General features: G+C 37.7%; 1 pseudogene across 1 annotated transcript; it reads right to left on the reverse strand.

Annotated features, from left to right (window-relative positions):
* Positions 1–4,723: 4,723 nt before the first annotated feature.
* LOC143595708 (nucleotide pyrophosphatase/phosphodiesterase-like) lies at positions 4,724–12,883 on the reverse strand (annotated as a pseudogene). The gene is made up of 13 exons (XR_013146571.1): positions 12,851–12,883; positions 12,664–12,741; positions 8,430–8,651; positions 7,704–7,795; positions 7,551–7,620; positions 7,317–7,439; positions 7,147–7,239; positions 6,942–7,071; positions 6,707–6,788; positions 6,491–6,623; positions 6,195–6,397; positions 5,328–5,763; positions 4,724–5,240 (listed from the first exon to the last, which is right to left on the reverse strand). The product of XR_013146571.1 is annotated as a nucleotide pyrophosphatase/phosphodiesterase-like (transcript).
* Positions 12,884–14,878: the final 1,995 nt, after the last annotated feature.

Consider the following 14,878-nt stretch of genomic DNA (forward strand, 5'->3'; position numbering starts at 1 on the left):
AAATCATCCTTGGTGATCATTACGCCGAGAAATTTCCCTTCTTCCACGCCGAATGTGCATTTGCTCGGGTTGAGCTTCATGTTTACTTCCTTTAGGCGCCGAAGGGTTTCTTCGATGTCTTTGAGCATTTGTTTTTCCTCCCTGCTTTTAATCACCAAATCATCCACGTAAACTTCTAAGTTTTTTTCAATCTGCTCGTTGAAAATTGCATCCATGAGTCTTTGGTAAGTGGCTCCTGCATTCTTCAAACCAAAGGGCATTTTTGTGTAACAGAAAACACCCTTGTCAGTTCTGAAAGCAGTCTTGTCTTCATCCTATGGTGCCATTTGAATTTGGTGATAGCCCTTATAGGCGTCCAAGAAACATTTGAGCTTAAATGGCGCCACAGAGTCCACCTTCATGTCAATGTTTGGGAGGGGGTAACAATCTTTTGGACACGCCTTGTTGAGGTCCTTGAAATCAATGCACATTCTCCATGACCCATTGCTCTTCTTTACCATCACAGGATTGGCTACCCATGTTTGATATCGTATTGGGCGAATGATATTCGCGCGCAATAGATCTTCTACTTGCTCATTCATGGCCTTTGTCTTCTCGTCTCCCATGACTCTTTTCTTTTGAGCAATTGGCTCCACAGACTTGAATGTGTTGAGAGAGTGCTGCGCCAGGTCTCGCGGAACCCCAGTCATATCAGAATGTTGCCACGCGAAGACTGATATATACGTTGTGAGCAATCTTTTCATTCTCACTCTTGTGTCATCTGATATCGTAGCTCCGATTGTGATTGTTTGTTCTGGGAATTTTGGGTTGAGAATCCATTCCTCTGGCGCGTTGTTTGCCACTGGAAGCCTCATTCTCCCCTCTCGAGGTATACTTGTTACTGCGCATAAATGATCTCGGTACACAAATGTTACTCCTGTTGGTGTTGGGAACCCCAACGCGCCATGCGCTGGTGACGGTATGGCGTTGAATTGGTCAATCGTTCCTCTACCCAAGATCATACTATGGCATGAAGTGGTGGGCAAGACCAGGAAGTTGACAATTTCAGCTCGCTTGTGCTTCTCATCCCCCATAGTTAGTTTGAATTGTATCTGACCTAGAGGGTGAATAATTTCGTTTGAGACACCCGAGATTGGTGCATTCACAACTTCGAGCCTTGCTTGGTCTGCTGGATCCAACTTCCTGAAACATTGCTCATACATGATGTCTGATTCACTACCGGTGTCCACCAGGACTTTTGACACCTCATAATGAGCGATGTGTGCAGTGATGACTAGAGGACTGCTGATAGACGGGCCTCCCCTGATTCTTGGAAAGATTACTTGTTGCTCCCGCCAATCCCCTTGGATTTGCGCGCTTCTCTTCCTCGATCCTTGCCCTTGCCTTCCTCCTTCAGCTACACAGATTCTTTTGAATTTTTTGCTGGCTGAGGCTCCGTCCGGTTGTTCGTTCTCTGGTCTTGGATTTTTTACCAGGTGAGCCAACTTGCCTGATTTCACATCTTTTTCGATCGCATCCTTCAAATGATGGCATGCATCGGTGTTGTGCCCTGTGGATTTGTGAAACTCACAATATTTGCCACTGTTCGGTGGTCCCTTATGGAGTAATGGCCCGGGGTTTTTAAACTGGACATTCTCTGTGTTTAACACTTGCGAAGGCGTTTTGGTGAGGGGAGTCCATATTCTTGGTAGAGGTCTGTTAGGCTCTCTGCCGCCTTCCTTCTTGTCACCTTCTCCGCGATTAAGAATGTCTTTTTGGGGTTGAGGTGAACTTTGTTGCGCTTGCTTTTCTGCGGGAGAATAATTGGTTTGTTGCAACCTGGACCATACGGAGTTTTGTTTGCCCCTCCTTTCATTGTTGCGTGGTGCTTCTGCTTGATGCCCTTTATCTCTTGCTCTGTCTTGGGCAATTTGTTTTTCATTTCGCGCGAAGACTCGCGATGCTTCCATAAGCTTAGCCCAAGTGGTTGGCATGCTTTCTCTGCTCATGAGAGCTCTGCGGAGTTGATCACTGCGAGCACCTTGTATAAAGGCTACGTGCAAGAGTTGCTCAGTGATGCCTCCAATTGCAAGAGATTCATGATTGAAACGAGTTATGTAGTCTTCAATGGTTTCATCATTCCTGCGTACGCAGTGCATGATGTCATCAGGGTCGCGCGTGTGTCTGCGCTGCTGTACAAAGTGAGCCTGGAACTTTTCCAGTAGCTCTTCGAACCCATCGATTTGTCCTGTCGGCAAGCTTTCGAACCAGACACGCGCTGCACCCGTGAGGCAGCGAGCAAACATGTGACACCATGTTGGCATCGTCCAGCTTTCTAAGTTTCCAGTGTTGTAAAAACCTTGTAAGAAATCATCTGGATCTGTTGTACCATCATACTTGCCTAAACCACTTGGCATTTTGGTTTTGTGTTGAATGGGAGCCTTCGCAATGCGCTCAGTGAATTTTGAATGTTTTACCAAGATGGCTGGCCTATATGGTGTGGTTACGTCCACTTGCCCCTTCGCTTGTGGGTTGTATGGTGTGTATAAATCCATATCAGCTTTGGCTCCAGGTGCTATGTGCATGCGTGCGCGAAGCTGTGAACCTCCTGCATGAGCATCTCGCGTCTTCTTCGTGCTGTGCACCTCTTCCTCATCACTAATATCAGCTTGTTCGGTGTGAACAGAATGACCGTCTTCCGGCGCGCGCGTCTTTTTTGTTGTTCCATGAATAGTTTGTTTATCAAATGCGAGCCTTTGTGTTAAATCGGCTAACTTTTTGTTCTTTACCAACTCATTGTATTTGTCCATTAAACGCCGTTGTTCGTTTATGAGCCATTCTTTAGGGTCATTGGTTTCAACTTCCGGGCCCATTGGTCCTTTTTGTTTTATACCAGTCAGATTTTGGAACGTGAGATCGTCTAGGGGAGTTTCAGTTTGATTATGAGGTTTTGTGTTGAAGGGATGGTTACTGGTGGTGCGCGCAGTGTCACGCAACGCCCTCAGAACCTGATGTCCCTCATTAACATCCTCAAGCTCATTATCCTCCAGAACTTGATCGTTGTTTCGAACACCGGAAACCATGGTGAAGATTTTCAGAGAGAAAATTGATGAATTAGTGGTTCTGTTGCCGTTGTAACAGGTGATGGCGCCAATGAAGAAGCGTGTATCGACTTACTTGTATACGATCAACGTTCCTCGGGTACGAGTGTGCTATATCACCGATGGGTTTCCGAGATACGAGTTCTTCCACCTACAAAACGGACAGCACCGTGAGCTTACCCCTCAGAAAGGGACAGAGGGATCCTCTTTGGGGTAACCCTCCGGTGTGAGAATCAGATATTGTAGGAGAAGATAATAAGGATGTGAAGATGTGTAAAGGACTTAGAATATATTTTCTTGCCTCCTCCCAACTGTTGAGGTGGTGTGGTATTTATAGTATTAGGGTTTCCAATGGTTGGGCTCAGACCCAATTAGGGCCTTTTTGGCCTCCTCCTATTGCTTCGCCCCACGTGTACTTAGGACACATGGTGCTTTTTCATTGATTATTCTCTGACCAAGGTATTTCACCTGACCCATGTGCCATCACATGGTGGCACATGGGCTTTGCTGAGTTGTCCACCCTTCATTGGCAGCTGTCAACATCAGCACATTCTTTATTCCTTAAAAGATACCTTCTGGAGGGTTGTCTGATGAGTACAATCATGGTTGTCCTTATCCTGATTTGGATTAGACTATTGTCTCATTTGTTGTGTGTCGCTTACGCGCGGCCTTTATGCGCCTATCCCGGGGATGCGCAGGGTCTTCTCTTTATTCTCACACTAAATGTGTGCATTGTGTGCATATGTGATATGCACCACGCGCAGGTGTTTCATGCGCTTGCGCATAGGTTTTGGCTTTGTGTCTTCATGACATCCTGATTTCAAGCCTCTTGTCTATATCTTGTGGGTTGACCCGCCCCGCTCGATGTTAAGGCGGGTGCATACCCCTTCACCTCCACCAAGAATAGCAACATTAAATGTCCCGTTCAGAGTACCAAAAAACAAAGATATTTCTCAATTTACACATTGATTCTACCAATGCTAACATTGTCGTGATTACCCATAGTGTTTATTTGTTTAATAAAACATGTTATTACAACTAACAAGTAGGGCTGGCAATTTATACACGAGACACGAATACACGACACTCACCTACACGATTTTAACAAATAACATGTTAGGCCTTAGCAGGTTTTGTGTACTAAATAAGTAGACACAGATTTCACCTGTCAATTTCCGTGTCTAAACAGGTAAAATTCATGTTTATCTATTTAGTACATATTAAGTATCTGCTTAGATTTTTATGATTATATATATATATATATATATATAAGTTATCATAAACCTTAAATTCCTAAAACATTCTCACTCTATGTTTCTCTGTCGTCACCACTCACGACATGCTCTCTCCGACCATCAGCCCCTCTCCGACCATCAACTCCTCCTCTGAACTCCGGCCATCAACCCCGTTGCCGTCGGTGCTTCCTTTGGTCGTCACAACTTGTTGCCTCATCGTTAACCATACTTAGTAAGTTAGTAATTTCTTATCGTGTTTTATCGTGTATACAATATGGTAACATGTTCGTGTTCGTGTTTAGGATACATGTGCACGATAAGTTTCCGTGTCGTGTACATGTATACACATTTCAAGTTCGTGTCTTATCGTGTATGGGTATACACAATATGCCAGCCCTACTAACAAGTACAACTACAAACTTTGTTCTTTAAATCTAAAAGTGCAATGCCCATAGATCTAATACATCTACAAGGAACTTGTAGCGAGGAAAGAAACAAGGACACACACAGTTATTCTACATAATTAGTAGCAGAAATATTCGATACACATGAATTACGACACAAGGTCGAAACTTCTTATGTAGGATTGCGCGACTTCTGCCGAAACTTCTAACCATAAATTAAGTTGCCAAAGTGGTAGCTTCACAACCATCATGTACACATGCCAATACATCCCTATAGTCCCTTGAGATTGTGAAGTTGTCATAAACCTTTCCATCCGCACTCTTCTTGTACTCGAACAAGAGTGAAGAGTGGTTAAACGCAGTCAGTTTCACAAATCCCAATCGTGATCTTTATACAAGCTCCAGAATGTATTAATGGTAGTAAATTCCGACAAATGGCTCCCTCCACCACCAACCACAACATGAATCGTCCCATTCACAGTACCAGAATATTGAGATATTTCCGAGTTCACACATTGATTCTACCATAAGAAAGATAAATAAGTTAAAATTCTTGGTTATTGAAATATAAAAGAAAGAAAAATAATATATGTACGAGTATTCTATACCTGATATACAGGGCATGTTCGTTCGTAATTATGGACATGTCCGAAAAATGCAATGTCCACTTTATATTTCTGCCATAGCTTTTGTAAGTGAGCTCGTCCCATCGGCTCTTCAAAGGCACCCTCGTTGGCTAACCAATCGTTTGAAGAATAGCCAAGAACACGATGAGCGGAAAATATTAGCCATGGTTGTTTGTTTCTGTCTACTGATGCCAAACATTTCTCTATCCATGCATATTGTTCTGTACCCTCTCGCTAGTCGTGCTCTGAATCCGCTATACATAAGTGAAACATTCCATAATCTGTCGAGTACCAAAACTTAGCTCGGTTTTCTGCTGGTACGTAGTACATAGTCTCCGCGGGCACACCACACTCCCCACCCGAATCAGGAGTGTCATAGAAGGATCCTGAGTTAGGAAAGTCACGTTCATGATTGCCACTGCATGATAATAACATAAGTTGTTAATATATATATATATACATAAAGATACAATTTAATGCTCAAATATACAAACTTTTTTGCTGGATTAGGTGGTTTTACAAAAAAAAAGTAATTTTAGATGGCTAACTAAATTTTAAGTGTTTTAGGTAATTTGTTATCTCAAATATCGGACTGTAAGGACACATCAGCTAACTTTCCAAGTGGAAATCCATGTCATCGTCCAAAAATGGTGGTTTGCATTATCCGCTATTTGAGATAGCGGATTCCACATGTCATAGTTCGATTACTTGGACTGCCACTTGAAAAGTTAGCTAATGTGTCGTTATAATTCGCTATCTGAGATAGTAAATCACCTAAAAGCACTTTAAAATTTAGTCAGCCACAGCCACATAGTAAAAAAAAAATCGAAATCTACGAACTATACCAACCCTGCAATCATATATGGCTTTACTGATGAAATGGGTTCTACTTGTTTAGTGAATTGATCCCATTGTGACAAAAATCCATTTGCATATGGCAAATCTCCTATGTGGAATATATCATAGTTATCGAGGTCGTTGATTAATTGGTCTGTAGTAATAAGGGATCCCGGTTGATAACTTGCATATTCGTTTGATCCATCACGTTCAGCCTAAATATATGATTCCATTGAATAACTATGTGAATAATATAAAGGATTACAAATTTTTAAACGTGATATTAGCGACTTGCGAGTACTACGTACCTTTCCCATGTCTCCAAATATTATAACGCGTTGTAGCGAGTCTTGTCCGGGATATGGGGATGATTTGAATGAATATGTTTTACTCCAAACAATTGATCCATTATTCAGCATATGACCTATTCTATATTCGTATCTGGAAAATTTTTTCATAAAATAATATGAATAAAAAAAATAAAATAAAATAAATTGTAATCACAAAGGCCACACATGACTTACATGGTGTTGGGCCACAAATCTTTTAAGAAACTAGTGTGGATAAAACCAGGATCACGCCATCCAACGGTACGAGCAGGGGCGCCTGTCGTGCAATTATAACACGTTACACAGGTTCATTTTAATATTTTATGCCACTTATGTTGTATAGTTAAAAAAATCGAGAAAATTATTAAAATAGACACGTGTGACCAAGATTTTATGCACGCTTATTCGAGTTAAAGATAAGACATCATACCGCACATGCTGCCACGTTTAAAGGTTAATGTTCCCGCGGGAGAAAGCTTTTTGTTCTGGTTCTTCCAACCCCATTCGACTAGTGGAGTGGCCTCATTGATATTGTAGCCGCTGGTCCATGTTACCGTCATCTACACAATCGCACAACGTAAACATATTAACATATCATAAGTTAAAAAATTATAGATAATTGAAAAAAAATGCACCTCATCCCAAGCCTTTCCATGAGCAAGCCGCGGGTATAGAGGGGCCTTAGGATTAGCAAATGATATCGGGTCCGAAACAGCCACCAATTTTGGCTGTAATTCCATAAACAAAATCAGTTCCATAAGCACTTTCAAATGTTTATTTTAAATTTACAAAATCAAAAGTTTACATTTTCCAAACCGCCCGTAAACAAGGCGAAGGCGAAATCAGCACGTTGGTTAATAATCTGAAAGCTTAGTGTGGCTTTTCCAGTGTTAATATAATCAGCTGTAGAGTGGTTTGCAAATTTGTACTGTTACAAAACATATAGCATATTAATGCTCTTAATTATGACACAATATATAATTTATGGTATTATTATTGTTGTTATTATTATTATTATTATTATTATTATTATTTATACCTTTATTGGGGCTGTGCATATGTATGGAGCTTCTGGCCAGTTACCGGACTCAGAGTAACAATCTGATGTACTGTAAAAAAATTAATATTTTACAAAAAAAAGAAAACAATGAATACTATGCATATCTATTAACAAGGATAAAAGATTTGTTACTTGAACTTTGCTGGTGAAAAAACTCCAACCCAATCATCATTAGTTGGTTCAGGGTAAAAAAAGTTCACATTGACCCATTCAGTATCCTCACCCTATCATCAGCATCATCATTTATTATCATATCAAAAGTGTATATAGAACAAACGGGGTTAGATATACGCACGCTAACAAATAATCCCACACCGTTTAAACGGCCGTCCGGATAGAGGTTGAACGGCCGTTTTGACAAAAAAAAAATAAAGCTTGACCATCTATTGTCATAACGCAGTCTGCACGATGAGTTTGGATTTAATAACTCTCAATTTTATTAACCAGAAAAAATATAACTCTAAAATTGTTACAAACTCATAAACCATAATCACAATTTTGATTTGATTTTATAAGCCATGACTCGGTACAATTAGAAACATGTTTGAACTCCTAAATAAATTATAAATAAAGCATGCATGTTTGTCTACTAATATAATTAGCTATTAATAATTAAATACAACTAATTTAGTTTATCTCTAATTGATTTAATAAATTAATCTAATTCCATAACTCGATATTACGTCCAACACGTTTTCAGTTTCTGACTAGTATTTTGCAAAGTTTAATTTCTTTAGTCAAAATGGTCGTGAATATTTTGTGAACGGTCATTTGATGGTGTGAGATCATATGCTCGAGGGTGGTTTAGCTATAACATGACTCACAAATAAATTTAGCCTATAAACGCAGTTTGTTTACCTTGGATCCCAGAAGGAAAGGGGTAGCATGAATGGAAGCTGATTTATGAAGAGCGATAACAGTTTTATGAATAGTGATTTTAGCTAGTGGTTGTTCACCGATGGGAACATGAGGTTGATGGCGCTCCAAACCGTCGCTTACAAGACGAGAGTAAAACGAGCCGTGACCGCTAACTGTATAAGCAAAAGTAGCCGTGACCAAAAACAAGAAAATTGAAAGATGCTATCACCTTTAGTGTATGTTTTAAAAGAGTAGATGTTCTAGGCTTTTTATAGATGACTTGATATGTATATTTCATCGTGCTATAAAATAGAAATAATAAAGAAAAAAAAAGGTAATGACTTTTTTATATAGTTGTCGATTTCCATCACGTGGTTTATGCGAAATACAAACATTGGTTTGTCACATGGGTTTGTTTGGAGTTTGGACAATAAGGGGGCCCAAGTGGCCACCCCGAAGGCATCGGGGTGTCTTGGACCTGCAGGGAACACTAGCCCGGGTGTCTCAGCTTAGAAAAAATCACCACTTCATGGGGTATAAATGTCGTTAGGGCCGTCTACGAGAATTTAAATGTCTCAGCCGAACCAAAATAAAAAGGTTAGTAAGCCATAATGTCTAACGAAATAAAAAGGCCTGTAGGCCCAATACCTTATATGGTTTATGAGTAAAAAACGATTGGGCGCAATATCTAATAAGAGGATTAAAATTTGTACATATTTTTACAAAAAAAATTGAAAAAATATATATACAAAATATAAAAAAAATTGTGCCCCAAAGAATTAAGAGCTCCGGCCGGGCGCTCGGGTTGCCCAACCCACCAGCCAACCCTGCATGCCGCTTCTATGTGTGTGCAGTACAATGCGCCCTCTCTCGCTCTATCTTTGTGTCTGTATAATTTATATGTATAAATTAGTTAATGGCTGAAAGATGATTGTGATGATAAATGATCATTTTTGAGGTTAAAAGATGGTTAGAGGCAAAATGATGTAGCGTTGACATAAAGGAGAAAGCGCTTTAAAGATGGTTGGGGTGGAATGAACTACTTCCATCACCCTAATTAGCAATTTTCTATATGAGATAAAAGATATTTTTTTTGTTTTAATATTATATGGCTAGGATAGAAACCAATAATTCAATAAAAGAAATTATTATTAAATATTTAATAGTTAAGATTTAGGTTGTCAAGCCTTTTCATAAAAAAAGTTGAAGTGATTGGAAAAAATAAAACTTACTCCCTCCGTCCTATTATAAGTGTTCTACTTTGATTTTTTAAGTCTTTCTTATTTAACTTTGACCGACAATATTTTTGTTTGTGTTATATAATACTTGATATAAAATATATGAATGGATTGGGTTTTAAATGTATTTTACATTGATATAATTTTCATCAAGTATTATATGACACGAACAAAAAAAATTACGGTCAAAGTGGCAAAAGAAAGACTTGAAAAGTCAAAACATGACACTTATAATGGGACGAATGGAGTATTATAGAATTGTAGCACGTGGTAAAACCAAAAGTATATATTTTTCTTGTACATTTAGAAAATAAAGAAACGGTTGCCTTTTTTCTTCACAACTCTTATAATTATCAAAGCAACAACTATGTTAGAAAATTATATCTCCATGTTAGATTTATGATTTCTTTTCATACATGTGAAATAATAGATGCGGAAAAAGTATTAGGCTCACACGTAACATAATCCGTTACTCTTTTATGTAATATAAATAGATTAAGTTTTCTTAATACAATTATAAAATAAAGAAACAATTAAACCGTTGATTCTTAAATTAAATACTTTAAAACAAGGTCTTAAGTCTTAACAATGCAACAAGTAGTTTTGAAATTACATTTTCGTTTCAAAACAAGGTATAAATGTGTTGATGGCAATACAAATAAACTCACAAACTTTTTCTTGCCATTTATATTTTTTGTTTTTTTCACTTTATGTGATTATGTGTTATGTTTTTATATGCTATCAGAACTTTCCCTCTAAACCCGGGGTGCCTTGACGAATGCTTTTTATATTTAAATTATTCAGAGTTTAAAAGAAAAGTTTGATTGTCTATGGTGAGAACGTTATTTAGACACTTGGTACAATTAAAGATCAACTCAAACTCCTAATTAAATAATAAATAAAACTCACGTGTTTATCTACTAATTTAATTAGCTATCATAAATTAAACATAACTCAATTAATTTAGTCTAGTTGATTAAATTAGTTAACCTAATTCCATAACTTGGAATTACGTCCAACACGTTCTGATTAATGATTCTAAAGTTTGATTATTTATTTATTTATTTTTTTGTCAAAAGGCTTTGTGAGTATTTTGTGAATGATCATTTTATAGTGTGAAATCTATGTGGTGATGTAGCTATAGTACGACCCACAAACAAATTTAGATTGTAAATGCAGTTTGTTTACCTTAGACCTAGAAGGAAAGGGGTAGCATGAATGGAAGCTGCTTTATGTAGGGGTGTGCACGGTTCGGTTCGGTTCGGTTATTAGCATTAACCCAACCTAACCGATCGGTTATCGATTCGGTTCGGTTAATTTCGGTTAATAACCATTATCAAACTTGGGCTAAAATTTTGCTTAAAAATACATGAAATGAATGTTTAAATTCTTGAAATGAATGCATAACTACATGAAATGATGGTATAAATATATTAAATTGAGATATTAGTACATGAAATGAAGATATAAATACATGAAAATAATAGTATTAAACTATTAATACACATAATACATGAAATAGAGGGAAAAAGGCTTGGAAATATTAAAAAAATGAAGAGTTCGGTTCGGTTCGGTTAATTTCGGTTAATTTGGTTTTCGGTTATATCGGTTCGGTTTCGTCGATTTTCGGTTCGGTTTCGGTTATTGCTCACCCCTAGCTTTATGGAGAGCAATAACAATTTTATGAATAGCGATTTTCGCGAGTGGTTGTTCACCGATGGAAGCGTGAGTTGATGCTCCAAACCATCGCTTACAAGACTCTATACGAACCAGGACCTCTAACTATATAAACAAAAGTAGCCGTGCCCAAAAATAAGAAAAATGAAAGATGCTTCATAGTAGGCATTTAAGCTAACACCTTTAGGGTATGTTTCAAGAGAATAGATTTTCTAGGCTTTTTATAGATGACTTGATATGTATATTTCATCGTGCTACAGTAGAAATAATATAGGACTATAAAGGAAAAATAAAGATAAAATTATGATTCAACATTGTCGATTACCATCACGTGGTTATACGAAATACAAACATGGGGTTGTCTAACATGGGGTTGTCCGGAGTTTGGACAATAAGGGGGACTGAACGGTCACCCGCTGGCCAGTGGCGAAGCTTGGGCAAGTTCGTCGGGGGCTCAAAATGTATCATAAAAAATTTAAATTAGGGGGGCGGCCTCAAGTTTTCGGTATGAACGGGTAAATTTACACTACGTATACAAACTTTCGGACGAAAAAACGGTCAATTTACACTACCGCGCAAAAATACCGGGGGGGCCCGGGGCCACCCCCGCCCTAGTGAAGCTTCGTCCCTGCCGATGGCACCGGTGTCTTGGCCCCGCCAGGAACACACTGCCCTAGTGTGTCTCGGACCTGAAAAAAATATCATGCACACGGCGTATACATGCCGCTTCTCTCTCTGTACAATGTGCTCGCTCGCTCTCTCTCTCTCTCTCTACAAATTAATGTTTGAAAGATGAATTATGGTGACAGATGACCATTTCCATAGTTGAAAGATGGTTAGAAGCAAAATGACGTAGTGTTTACATGGAGGAGGAAGAGCGTTAGAGATGATTAGGGTTGGAATAACCACTCCCACCGGTCTAACTAGCAAAATAAATAAATAAATAAATAAATAAATTGGAATAAAAGATAAATTTGAACATGCTATATCTTTGAGGAGAAAATTCATAAAATGATCCATTTTAGGAAAGAAAAGCTTAATTTAACCCAAAATTAGATATCTTTCCCAAAATGTCCCTCTCAAAATTCACGGAGGTCACGTTTTTGGATTCGTGCCGATAAATTTCCTAAGCCACTAATATTATATTCAAAATGTATCTTGTCTGGCCTCACCCGTGAAATTTCAAAGGAAATCCGCCTGACCCTTGAGTATTGATACTAAATCTGTCTCCTTGAAAACCATCTCCTCCATTATGTTTCATCTTGTTTTCATCTCCTCCGTGAGTTTTTGAAAAAGTTTGAATATTCAAATCCACTCACCATTGATTCACCACCACCACCAACTTCTCTGTGATGGATGTCTGACCACCAAACATCTCCCTGAGGATTCGTATGTGACTATGATAAAAAACCAAAATGCTAAGAAATTAGCAACAAGAACACTATACAAGCTTCAACAACACCAACCACCACTTTCAAAACTCTCCGGTGAACCACCACAACTGACATCCCATACGCGATCTTCACCGAAAACCTTCATTCCCTGACTGATGGATCTTCATGGAGACGTTTGGTGGTCGGACATCCATCATAGAGATGGTGGTGATTCAATGGTGAGTGGATATTCAAACTTGTTTAAAACTCACAGAGGGGATGAAACAAGATGAAACATCACGGAGGAGATGGTTTTCATGGAGACGGGTTTAGTATCAAAACTCACGGGTAATACGGATTTCATTTGAAATTTCATGGGTGGGGTCAGACAAGATACACGTGGCATAATATTAGTGGCTTTGAAAATATATCAGCACGATTCCAAAGGCGTCGCCTCCGTGAGTTTTGGGAAGGACATATTTGGAAAGATATCTAATTTGGGCCAAATCAAGCTTCTCTCTTTTAAAACGGATCATTTTGAGAATTTTCTTTAAATCCTTTTGTTTTAAATATTTTATTATATCACTTGGTTATAAACCAATTATTGAATAAAAAAATTTATTAAATATTTAGTTAAGATATAGGTTTTATAACCTTTTCATAAAAAAAAGTTGAAATAACATATGAAGGGAAAACTAAAACGTAAACCGTAATTATCGAATCGTAACACGTGACAAAATCAGAAGTATAGATTTTTCTTGTACATTTAGAAATAAAGAAGCGGTTGCTTTTTTACTTCGCCACTCTTAATATTCAAAGTACCAACTATGTTAGAAAATTATATTACTATGTTAGAAATTAAAAACCAATTATTTCATAAAGAAATTATTAGCTAGTTACTAATTAAGATATATGATTTATAATCTTTTCATACGACGGGTGAAATGCGTGGGAAACAGAAATTAGGCTCACACGTGATGTAACCTGATATTTATTTATTAAATTATATAGATAAATTTAATTTTTTTTTTGTAATTAGGCTCACACAACTCACAAACTTTTTCTTGCAATTTGTCCTTAATTTTTGTTTTATCACTTTATGTGATTATGTGTTATGGTTTTATATTCTATTAGGACATCCTCACTCTAAAACCAGGGATACTTTGGCAGATACCTTCTATATTAAAATTATTTAGAGTTTAGGAAAGAATTTTGACCTATCCCCTCACTTGTGAGCGGTGTTAGAACGTCTTCGGTCCTCTCATGCTCAAGATTTCTTAACTGTCGTTCCCATCAAATGAGAGAACTTGCTTGTTTGGACCATACTGAAGTATCCCTTTTTGTCGGTCTTAGGAACAACGGGTTTGTTGCTAAGCAAGCTTTGCTGAGGGCTAAATCAAGTAAAATTGCTAAGCATGAAAAAATATATGTTGAGAATCAACTCGTTTTCATTCTCTTTGCTTTTGATATGTTCGGGCCACATGCTTTCTTAAAAAGAGTTCAACGAGTCATTCACAATAACTAATCGATGCCGAAGAACCACAACTTTATTTTCGTTAGGATCAGTTTTATCATCTAAAAGAAGGCTACGACATAACTTATTGCCCGCTTACATGTTATAGGTTATAGTTGAAATGCTTTAAAGTAATTAGATTTCCGGTTATCCATTCTATCTACATATATTTGTCCATATTATATAAGTTCACAAAGTAAAGATGCGTTTTTTACTTGGCATATCCTGAGTGGTTAAATATTTTAGACTAAAGCATAGTAAAAATCCAAGATATTTTTTAATTTTTTACTCGTGCTTTCAATTTTTTTCAGATAAAAATAATAATACAAAGGAAATACGTGTTACGTGTACATCATCTAGCAAATTTTTCAACATTGGGCCCACATGGACACATTAAAAAACATCACCCTTCAATTATAAGGCAACAAATGTAAATCTTTTTATCCACTCAATCAAAAATATATGACTTTACAAACCACGTTTAGATATTTCAAATCCAACCTACCCAGCTGATATATATTTGCTCTACTACCAAAACCAAAAGAATATTTTACTATGTCATCTTTTACACTACAATTTGGTTCGTATGAAAAACAAGAAATCAATTGATGTTAAACCAGGCTACATATATAACCCTATACAAACTCT

The sequence above is a fragment of the Bidens hawaiensis genome, unplaced genomic scaffold (genome assembly GCF_021521415.1).
Source record: "Bidens hawaiensis isolate Kalapana, Puna unplaced genomic scaffold, B.hawaiensis_p1.1 tig00045483_1, whole genome shotgun sequence".
Lineage (NCBI taxonomy): Eukaryota > Viridiplantae > Streptophyta > Magnoliopsida > Asterales > Asteraceae > Bidens > Bidens hawaiensis.